The sequence below is a fragment of the Malus domestica genome, chromosome 12 (assembly GCF_042453785.1).
Source record: "Malus domestica chromosome 12, GDT2T_hap1".
NCBI lineage: Eukaryota > Viridiplantae > Streptophyta > Magnoliopsida > Rosales > Rosaceae > Malus > Malus domestica.
In genome coordinates, this window is record NC_091672.1 from 28,087,324 (window position 1) to 28,099,507 (window position 12,184).

The 12,184-nt window shown below is 41.4% G+C and overlaps 1 long non-coding RNA gene across 1 annotated transcript; it reads right to left on the reverse strand.

The window, feature by feature from the left end:
- Nucleotides 1–6,274: 6,274 nt before the first annotated feature.
- Nucleotides 6,275–11,831, reverse strand: LOC139190219 (uncharacterized). Its single transcript, XR_011574302.1, has 2 exons — nt 11,767–11,831; nt 6,275–6,530 (listed from the first exon to the last, which is right to left on the reverse strand). It is a non-coding gene; the product is annotated as an uncharacterized lncRNA (long non-coding RNA).
- Between the last annotated feature and the right edge of the window lie 353 nt (nt 11,832–12,184).

The window sequence follows — 12,184 nt, forward strand, 5'->3', positions numbered from 1 at the left end:
AAGAACTTGCATCCTACTATTGAAGAAGCAACAGATGAACCTGTTGGCGAAGCTGAAAAAGCCACTGCTATAATCTTCATCCGAAGACATATCCATGACGCTCTGTAAACTGAGTACCTTGCTGAGGAGGATCCACGTGCATTATGGGTCGTTTTGGCTGATCATTTCGATCACCAAAAGGACATATTCTTGCCTGAAGCAAGACACGACTGGCAGCACTTGCGCTTCCAAGAATTTAAGTCTGTGAATGAATATAATTCTGAAGTTTGTCGAATCCGATCACTTCTCAAGTTTTGCAATGACACTTTGACTGAAGAGGATCTCCTAGAGAAGACCTACTCGACCTTCTATGCTTCTAATATTGTCATGCATCAACAATATAGAGCTCAGAAGTTCACCAAGTTCTCAGATTTGATCTCTGTTTTACTTCTTGCTGAAAAGCAAAACCAGCTGTTGATGAAGAATCATTAAGCTCGACCTACTAGGGCTACTGTTGTGCCTGAAGCACATTATAGCACTAATCAGCACCCAACACACCAAAAGAGGCGTGGTAGGGGAGGCCAAAAGCCATCCCACAAAAGTCAATAGAGCCAAGGCCCATCCAAAGGAGGAAACAAAGCCCAGAAACGCCCAAACCTCGCTCCTAAGGCCCCGAACTTTAAGAATAAGGGCAAAGCACCCACCCAAAACCATGGATGACGATATGTGCTATTGATGTGGTTCAAAGGACCATTGGTCCCGTGTTTGCCGAGCTCCCAAAAAGGTTGTAGATGAATATCATTCTCGTCGTAAGAAGCTTGAATCAAACTTCATGCAAGTGGACGAACCGGAGACTATAAAAATGAAGGTTTCTGACTTTCAGGAGGATACCACTCCCATGGAAGATTAGAATCTTATACATTGACTTATTTTCTAGTTAAAATAAGACCATTGGGGCCGAATTCCACCTAGTGGCAGAACCCCCTTGTTTTTTGTTGATTTTGAACAATTTTCCTTTATGTTTTGGATTATTAGTTGGCGATTTGTTTTGGATATTAAGTTTTAATCCTTGAATAAATGAAATTATTTTGAATTGATATTTGTTTTTATAAACTTTTATGCATGTGACCGATTCAAATTAATTTTTCATTCTAGGTATGACTAGTGGGAAAGTTAGTTGTCTGGCAGATAGTGCAACCACGCACACTGTTTTGCGTGAACGCATCTATTTCACTAACTTCATACCTAAGAATGCACCTCTGACAACCCTCTCAGGCCCATCCAACCTGATAGAAGGATTTGGTACGACACGTATAATGTTGTCCAATGGTACAATCTTGACCATTGCTGAGGCACTCTATTCTCCACGTTTCAGAAGAACGTTACTCAATTTCAAGGACATTAGAGATAACAATTACCACGATGAAACCCACGTAGAAAATGGAGTTGAATTTATGTGCATAACTTCCTACGAATATGGCCAGAAGCGTATTCTCGAGAAGATTGAGCGTATCCCGAGTGATCTGTATACTATGACCATATGCCCCATAGAATGCCACTATATAGCCGGCCCTACCACAAGGACCGCGCACGAAATTACACTTTGGCATAATCGTTTGGGACATCCTGGACGAAGAGCGATGCAACGTATCCTCAAATCTTCACACAGGCATCCACTAACCCGAAGCTTAGGTTTGATCCATGAAATCGCATGTCAAACAGGTTCTATGGGAAAGCTTATTACTAAGCCTTCTTATGACAAGATTCATTCGAATCCTCCTATTTTTCTACAACGGATTCAGGGGGACATTTGTGGACCGATTCAACCTCCTTGCGGACCATTTAGATATTTTATGGTTTTGGTTGACGCTTCTACATGTTGGTCACACTTGTGCTTGTTGTCCACAAGGAACGCTGCATTCTCCAAACTGTTGGCTCAGGTTATCAAGCTTAGGGCTCACCACCCTGATTATCCGATCAAATCTATTCGATTGGATAATACTGGAGAATTCACATCTAAAACTTTTGATGACTATTGCATGTCGGTTGGGGTTGAAGTGGAACATCCTGTACTCCATGTTCACACCCAGAACGGCCAGGCAGAGGCTTTCATTAACCACTTACAAATGATTGTTCGATCGTTGGTCATACGTACCAAGCTCCCGATCGCTGCATGGGGCCATGCAATATTGCACGTAGCAAAGTTGGTCCGCCTGAGCCCTGTTGCGACACAACCATTAGTGCCCTTCAGTTGGTCACCAAATGCGAACCCGACATATCGCATCAGCGCGTCTTTGGTTGTGCGGTATATGTGTCGATCTCGCCACCCTTACGTACAAAAATGGGGCCTCAGCGAAGGATGGGAATCTATGTCGGATATGATTCTCCTTCGATTATTCGTTACTTAGAACCTTTGACAGGCGATCTGTTTACCGCTCATTTCGTGAATTGTCACTTCTACGAGACAGTCTTCCCGTTGTTAAGGGGAGATAAGAACGTCAACGTTTCTAATGAACGACGCGAATTATCGTGGACGACTCTCACTTTATCTCATTTAGATCCCCGTACCGCTCAGTTTGAAGCTGAAGTGCAGCGCATATTAGATCTCCAGAGCATAACTCAGAGCATGCCAGATGTTTTCACCGATCTAGCGCGCGTGACAAGATTACATATTCCAGCTGCAAATACCCCAGCAAAGATGGATGTACCAGATGTACGACGGACTGCCCTTCTGGAAGCCCGGGACGCCAATTCTGGTGATCCACGTACATTAGCAGCTAGCCAATCATCTGCCTTTACACAAAAGAGTGGCAAACCCCTTGGTTCAAAGGATTCACACCCTCGGAAAAAGAAAACCACGACATAAGGTCCTGACGAGCCTACCGTGAATCCAACTATCGCTTACTCATTCTACCCAACTCATGAGGAAATTCTAGATTACGGAAGCATCCTTGAAGAGTCGAATCCTCCTCTCGAGAATCGTGAGATTTTGATCTATTATGCTAGCTTAGATGATGTGTGGTGTAGAAATGAGATGACTGTCAACGATGCATTAGCATTTGCAGTAGCTACTGAGATCATGTTGAGCGATGACATTGAACCACGTTCCGTTGATGAATGTGGACGTAGAGCTGATTAGTCAAACTAAAAACAAGCAATCCAAGTCGAACTCGATTCACTTGCAAAACGTAAGGTGTTTGGACCTGTAGTTCCTACTCCTCCAAATGTGAAACCCGTTGGCTACAAGTGGGTTTTCGTTTGGAAGCGTAATAAGAAGAACGAGATTGTGCGTTACAAAGTTTGTCTTGTAGCACAAGGTTTCTCACAACACTCTGGGATTGACTACGACGAAACTTACTCACCCGTTATGGATGTGATTACTTTTCGCTACCTTATCAGTTTGGTAGTTTCTGAAAAACTGGATATGCAGCTGATGGACGTAGTAACCGCGTACCTCTATGGGGATCTTGATACAGAAATTTATATGAAAGTTCCCGAAGGACTTACATTGACTGGTTCAAATATTTCCAAACCCCGGAACACGCTTTCAATTCGGCTGAGGCGTTCACTCTAAGGTTTGAAACAATCCGGAAGAATGTGGTATAACCGTCTGAGTGAGTATTTGACTAGTCAGGGATAAGTGAACAACGAACTATGCCCTTGTGTGTTCATTAAGAAGTCACATTCCGGATTTGCGATTGTTGCAGTATATGTCGATGACATGAATCTCATCGGAACTCCTGAAGAGCTCGCAAGAATTGCTTCGCACCTGAAGTCGGAATTTGAGATGAAAGATCTAGGTAAGACTCGATACTGTCTCAGTCTCGAGATAAAGCATTGTTCGGATGGAATCCTAGTACATCAATCGAACTACACCCAGAAGGTGTTGCGTCATTTTAATGAGGATAAAGCGAAGTCTTCGAGTACTCCTATGGTCGTTCGTACGCTAGATGCAAAACGAGATCCCTTCCGTCCGAAGGAGGATAATGAAGAGATTTTGGAGCCTAAAGTTCCTTATCGAAGTGCGATAGGCGTTTTATTGTACTTAGTTCAATGCACTAGACCCGACATCTCCTTCGCTGTTAATCTTTTGGAAAGATACAGCAATGCACCAACACGCAGACATTGGACTGGCGTGAAAGACATCTTCAGTTACCTTAAGAGTACTACGGATTTGGGCTTGTTCTATCCCTATGAATCATCGAGTGATGCCGCACCCTATGCTCATCAGGTTGATTCTCGCCTTGTTGGTTATGCCAACGCTGGATACTTATCCGATCCGCACAAGGCGCGTTCTCAAACGGGTTATGTCTTTACCGTTAAAGGCACCACAATCTCTTGGAGGTCAACTAAACAAACCTTAGTTACAACTTCGTCTAACCAGGCTGAAATTCTCGCCTTACATGAAGCAACTCGGGAATGCTTTTGGTTGAGAGTAGTAGTGGGCCATATTCGAAGCTCCTGCGATCTTCATCCCGCCGTTAATGCCCCGACAATGATTTTTTAGGACAACACAGCTTGCATCGAACAACTCAAGAAGGGTTACATCAAATGAGAGAACACCAAGCACATTGCGCCGAAGTTTTTCTTTACACATCAACAACAAGAGCATCAAAAGATTGAAGTCACGCAAATCTGTTCACAAGACAATCTAGCCGACCTCTTCACCAAATCACTGCTGAAGGCGACATTTCAGAAGTTTGTTCATCGAATTGGTATGCGTAAACTTTATGAGTTGTAACTTTGCTATTTCTCTTTGGAATTATGTCAAACTCAGGGGGAGTATCCTGTAGATACTTGTTTGATCTTAAAAGTACTCTTTTTCCCTACGATTATGAACATTTTTCCCAATGGGTTTTTGCTACCTAACTAGGTTTTAACGAGGCACCCACTTTGGGCTGGTCATATCCCTGATGACGTCCTGTAGACGTTTCTTTTGACTTTGCATTTCTCATACATTTTTCCTCAGACTATGGATTTTGTCCCTACTCGGGTTTTTGCCATAACCTTAGGGTTTTTTTAGTGAGACTTACTACTTATGCAAGTTCCTACCTTATTAAGAATAAGCGTTGTTCCTTGGAATCAGTGCGGACGAGTCGACTTCCTCAACTTCTGCATGATGCTGAATCTACCTTGAGTATTTACATATTCAAGGGGGAGTGCTGTGAACATTCCTAGTTTAAGTATGATTGTGTAAATACTAGATTAGATTTTATTCTAGTTATTTTTTCCTATTACAACTTGTATTACTTGGAGAAGAAGGAATATCTTCTCTCCCTTTACTACTATAAATAAAGGCAAAATGTAGGAGGTATAAAAACACACACATTCCCCTACAATTCTACAAACACACATCTCTCTTCCCTCTCTCCTGTGCCGTCGGCCCCTCTCCCCTTGTCAGATAAAAATAGACCACAACAAAATTAGGTTTTAATATATCATTTTTTCCAATTTAATAATTGAAATCTTATTTTTTTTCAACTTTTGATCAAGGTCCTTTAGTTTATCGTGTCATAATTTGAATAACAATAGATTACATGTTATCATATTTAAAATTTATAATTAAAAATTATTAAACATTTCCAAAATGTTACATTTGGTATATTTACATGGTTAAATTTTGTATCATGTATTTGTATTTTTAATTTGCAACTATTTTTTAATCTTTACCCATTTTCTTGTTAATTTTAATTTGTACTCATATATTTAAACTTTTATTTATGCCCTTAATTGTTTTAAATCTTTTATTTGCACTCATAATTTTTAATTTTGATATGTACCCTAAATCAGGTTTGGGGTACATTTTGTGGGTACTTGGCATTTTTATCTTTCGTTATTGAGATTGTAGATTATTTTTTTTATTTTTGAACCAAAATGAGATTGGTACATTGGGGTGGTTCGGTATGGGATCCCATACCAAAATCCTTGTCTGATTCCCAAACCGAAATTTTCGGGAATCCCAATTTCAATACCGATCCCAAACCAAATTTTCGGGAATCCCAAAATAGTTTCGGGATTTCGAGACAAATTGGAAATCCCGAAATGGTTTTGGGCTTTTGGACTAAAATTTGACATATGATGCTGTCTAGTCCTAGTTTATAGCATGGTCTCCCTGACCCTGAGTACAGCATAAAATGTGATACTTCAATAATCTGATCTATGATTCTATTCATGGTGTCTATAATAAATCCTACAGAATGACAGTTCATCATAGTCTAACACTTCCTTGCTTACTTTCTTTTCTGTTTACTGTTGTGAAAGTATACATTTCACATGTACACATGTAGCCATCCAGTAGTTTACAATTAAAGAGTCATATGGTATGAGAAACAAAAACAGAATTACAAAACTTGATTTGCTATCAAACATTAAAGCAAGACCATGTATCTAAGATTCTATAGCCAAAACAAAAATATGGAAATCCGATTCTCATAAAATTTCTTAGTGGTCAAGTAACAAAAAGAATTGGTAGCTTTACATGTAGCTGCACTATTCGTATGCTTCCTTGATATCAAGTTTGGCACAATCCTACCAAGTCAAGTGGAAAGTACCTAATTGACACACAGAACAACTTAAATCTTGATCACATCGATAATAAGAAATCGCACTTTGCAGTATCAAAACCTTTTAGTTACAAGGTACAACACCATGGAAACAAATTTAGACAGCAAAAATAACAAAATAGACTGGCAAAGGGACAAAATTCATGTTGTAAGCTCATAAACGCGATGAAGACCAAAGGATATAAAAAGTGATCAGACATCAGGAATAATGCAGGCAGTCAATTCAGAACAACTCTGAATTCTGAGATTATCCCCACTTCTCGTAAATGCCTAGTACTTTCATGGCTAACTCAAGGGAAAACCAATGGCCTGGAAAGTTTTGAACATACGACACCAGTTAACTTAATGTCATCATCTTACTTTATCAGTTGCACAGTTGAGGTAAAGTTGTTTTGCAATCTTTATCACTATATAGATGAGGTTGTTTTCGGAGGTTTTTGAAGACCTCCCTTGTGGAGCGAAAAATAATCACAAAGCGACATCTGAATTTTTAGGTGAAGATGACAAATTTACCCTCGAGGCATACCGGGTCTCCTACACACGAGCAGTGGAGAATCATCTATCAACCAAATTAGGAGTACCCAAAATAGGTAACAAGTTCAAATTTGTCTTATCCATCCTCATTCCATAACCTCCAAAAACCTCCCAAACCATTTCTTTTATTATGATAATTAGCCAATTAATATATTTATACCTAATTAATATATTAATTACTAATTGAATCACCAAAATAACACCCCATTCCCTATATATATGACCATATTTCTTCTAAAAAGCTAAGTCCACACTCTTGCAAAACTCCCAAAAACTCTCCAAATACTTTTTTCTCTAAATTCTAACTTTGGCATCGGAGGTTCTTCAGCCAAAGCCCCCTCCCAATTCATCGTGGGCGCATGAGGCTCTTGGCCTTGACCTAAGGTGTTAATTTTTTTGTAGGTGCAATTTTGTCCAAGAAGAAGAAGACGGAAATTTGCATCCATAAATTGGTGCTTTCATTGAGAGTTGAAATCCATACTCGTATAAGACTCTGGCAAAAAAAGGTTTTTTCTCTATTTTCTAGTCCATTTGAATATTTTTCATACGTTCTTATTATTAGAATTTTTTATTTGCAAAGGTTCTTTGATAAAACGTATAAGAAAAATATAATGGCTAGAAATTTAGAAAATTCCATAAGTGAAAATTCCAATACTCAAGAAATGGGATCGCGGAGATCCATGAGGCAAAATGCGATCGTAAGCAGAGTGGCACCACCACTACAAGGTTCCACAATGGCCCAAGCCATGCCATCCAAGCTTGCATGGGCCCGAGCCCAAGCCTTGCATTTGCATGCACCACGTATTGAGCAACCTGCTCCCGTGACCCAGCCTGCTCCCGCAGCCCTGCCTCCCATGGTTTCCCAAGCAGCTCAAGTTGGCCCGAGAATATCTCAACTATCTGGAGCAACCATCGAGCCGGGGGCATTTTCACCATATTTCTCCGCGGATTTGACATTTCCTAATTCAAATCTCGCACCCGGAGTCTACCACACTTCCACTACTCAATGAGGCACATTCCTTTTAAGCTCTTCCAATCCAAATGGCGAACAACACTTGTCTCAACAAGTCATAGAGTTGATGAGTGCCCTTGCACAACAGACAACCTTGGTGAATCAACTCTTGCAATGCACCAATATCCAACGTGCCCCGGACGAGGTGTCTCGAAGTAAGACAAGGGCAGACGAACCTCTCCACCAGCGTCCCTGTAAACAGCCCATTAACCAGCCACATTCCAAGCGTTCTGGCAGTTTACGCTTCCGCTTGGGTCATTAGGATAGCGTATACTCTCGTCTTAGCGCGCAGAGAAGCGTGCATTCCCAATCAAGCCCACGGACGAGCATACGTTCACGGTTGAGGTCACACTCCGATTATCAACATGGACAACCTTCCAGGCGAAATGTTCATTCACAACTAGGCTCGCAATGAGCATTCTCCACCTCACATCGGAGTAGGCAGCACGGCAGACGGAGAGAAGCAGTCACTCAATCCGACTCAAGTTCAACCGGCAGCCTACAAACGACCCGTTCGCCTGCTAGGTACATGCCACATGCGCCACAATCGCGACATGAACGAGTCGAGCATAGGGAAGAGCGGCCTAGACCCATAGGTCACAATTGGAGGTAGCCGAAAGTTTCACTGCCCTAGCAGAGGGAAATTCAAGAAGAAGTTGAGAGACTCATAACCGAACGATTGGATAATTTCCAACATAACGAGGCTGCTGATGATGCACTTCGACGAGACATGACCAACATAAGCATATCACCATTCACGAATGAGATCGAGCAGACAGATCCACCTTGTGGGTTCACTATGCCTCACTTCATTTCGTACAAAGGAGACGAAGATCCAGATCGACATCTCAAGCACTACCGTAGTACCATGATCCTCTACAAGAACAATGATACGCTTATGTGCAAAATTTTTGCCACAACTTTACAAAACGAGGCGCAAGACTGGTTTCACACTCTGCCGCCGCAGTCGATCCGGAGTTTTAACGAACTTTCCTTTATTTTCACTAAGAAGTATTTGTCTAACTGCTCAATCAAAAGGATATCCGACCATCTCTTCAGCATCATAAAAGACCATTGGGAGACAATTAGCGACTATGCCAGGAGATTCAAAGCGGAGAAGGCCGAGATTGTTGGTTGCAACGAAGACATAGCAACTGCAGCATTCAGAAATGGACTTCCCACTGAACATCATTTATTCGGAAAACTAATCATGGGAGAAGAACTGACCCTAGCAACTTCGTATGCTTTGGCAGAAAAGCATGCATTATGGGACGAGGCCAAGTAGTCTAACAGAAATGAGTCGGAAAAGAAGCACATGGAACATTTCTCGACCAAAGAAGACTCAGGGCCTAAAACATTCACCAAGTTCATAGTTCCAATCGGCCAAATTCTCCGCAAACTCAAGAACGAACCTTGGTTCAAACTACTGCCACCCATGAAATGCGATCTTACCAGGCTGGATCATACAAAGTATTGCGCATTCCATCAAGGACCAGGCCACACTACCAACGACTGCCTAAAGTGGAAGCAGTACCTTAAGAAGCTGACAAATGAGGGTCGATGCGATGAGTATCTTGATAGGTCAACGAAACAGCCTACACAAACAGGGGAAGTCTCCATCACCCCCTGAACCTCGTTTGGGCTTTGCCAAATAAGTTCGAAGTCTCAAGCAGCTCGACGAACAAGGTTTCACAAGCCGAAGATTATCTAGTTTGTTATGCAGTTTCTGCCTTCCAACACAGTTGATTTATTTCTTTATTCTTAATGAAGATTCAAGAAGTTATTCATAAGCATGGCTTAACTGCTATCCACAATGACTGCTAAAAACTCATATGGGTTTGCTCTCCAGTGCGAGATGATAAACTAATTGCTCTTTAGTGCGAGAGGGTAAACCAATTCCCCGACACCCAAAATGGACTGCTCTCCAATGCGAGAGAATAAACTAATTGCTTTCCAGTGTGGAAGGGTAAACCAATTCCCTGGCACCCATATGGGTTTGCTCTCCAGTGCGAGAGGATAAACTAATTGCCCTCCAGTGCGAGAGGGTAAACTAATTGCTCTCCAGCGCAATAGGGTAAACTAATTGCTCTCTAGTGTGAGAGGGTAAACTAATTCCTCGACACCCATCTGGGTAAGCTCTCTAGTGTGAGAAGGCCACATAGCTTAAAAGATCGAACGCTTGAAAATCAACTAAGCAGCAAATGGTCAAGGGTAGCAGCCACTTTTGCACTTAACAGTTCACTCATCCGACACTTCATCTTCAGCAGCTCCGATCTTGGCAGCTTTATCCTTGACTGCTCCATCTACGGCAGTTGAGAAATCAAACTCAAGCAGTTTCCTCATTTTTGGCAAGCAGCCCAGACATGGCAGCCTAAACCATTACCCATGCCACGCCACTTCCTCGGCTTATGCCGAGCTAATCCTTGGTTTCAATCAAGCCGAGCAGCATAAGCAATGGCCTCTGCCACACCACCTCATTGGCCCATAACAAGCCGACTCCTGGCCCTTGCCCAATCGACGTGCCGCACCACCTCGATGACTGTCCCGTGGCAGCACAACCTAATAAGAAGACAAAAAGAAATTAAGTTTTTATTACATTGGTGCGGCATGGAGAAGACGGAGAAAGCTACGAAAGACGGTCATTTGCACGGGAAAGATGTAGAAGATTGCTAGAGAAGGGGGAACAAATATCCTCTAAGCTCTCTCTCTCTTGTAGGGTAGAATAAATCACTCTCCAAAGTTGATTTAATAACCCACTTAAGGTGGACTTAAATAGGCTTTGAGAGAAATTTACTTCATTTTCCTATAAGGATCTAATTTCATATTAAATAGGGAATCTACATCAAAACAGGAAACAGTCTTAAGTTTCCTAGAGTAAGAAGATCTCTACACCTGCTGCACTTTCCTACGAGCAGACCAGCAGGTGTGGGGGCATTTGTGGAGCCAAAAATAATCACAAAGCGACACGTGGATTTTTTGGTGAAGATGACAAATTTACCCTCGAGGCATACCGGGTCTCCTACACACGAGCAATGGAGAATCATCCATCAACCAAATTAGGAGTACCCAAAATAGGTAACAAGTTCAAATTTGTCTCATCCATCCTCATTCTATAACCTCCAAAAACCTCCCAAAACATTTCTTTTATTATGATAATTAGCCAATTAATATATTTATACCTAATTAATATATTAATTGCTAATTGAATCACCAAAATACCACCCCATTTCCTATATATATCACCCTATTTCTTCTAAAAAGCTAAGTCCACACTCTTGCAAAACTCCCAAAAACTCTCTAAATACTTTTCTCTCTAAATTCTAACTTTGGCAACGGAGGTTCTTCGGCCAAAGCCCCCCCCCCCAATTCATCGTGGGCGAGTGAGGCTCTTGGCCTTGACCTAAGGTGTTAATTGTTTTGTAGGTACAATTTTGTCCAAGAAGAAGAAGGCGGAAATTTGCATCCACATCCCTCATTCACATGTTCATTCAAAAGCATCAAAGCAAGTCTTCAAAAAATTTAAATATTGCTTTATCCGAACTAACGTTGATTATTATGATCCATAAACTAGGTAGTATGGGCACCAAGCATTGTTAGTTTACCATCCATCTATGTAGAGATCATAAATAAATACAAATCAAATAAAGGCTAAAAAGTGAAAACATATAATAAACTTACTTCTTCAATTTCTTTCTTCTGGGAAGATTTAGAATCTGATGACCTCCAAGCAATAAAAAGTAACCTCAACCCAAAAAATAAATATAGAATTGCAAAGAAAACAGAATTACAAAACTTGATTTGCTATCAAACATTAAAGCAAGACCACGTATCTAAGATTCTATAGCCAAAACAAAAATATGGTAATCCGATTCTTATAAAATTTCTTAGTGGTCAAGTAACAAAAAGAATGGGTAACATTACATGTAGCTGCACTATTCGTTGCTGGTGCTGGTGCTGGATCGAGAGTTCTGTGATGTGAGAGAAAATCGCTTGAAAGAGAGAGATCGCGAGAGAGAGAGGTGGCTGTGTGGTGAAGGAAGGCTGGAGAGTCAGAAGAGATAGTATGGTGTGGTGGTGGGCCGGTGGCTAGCCGGAA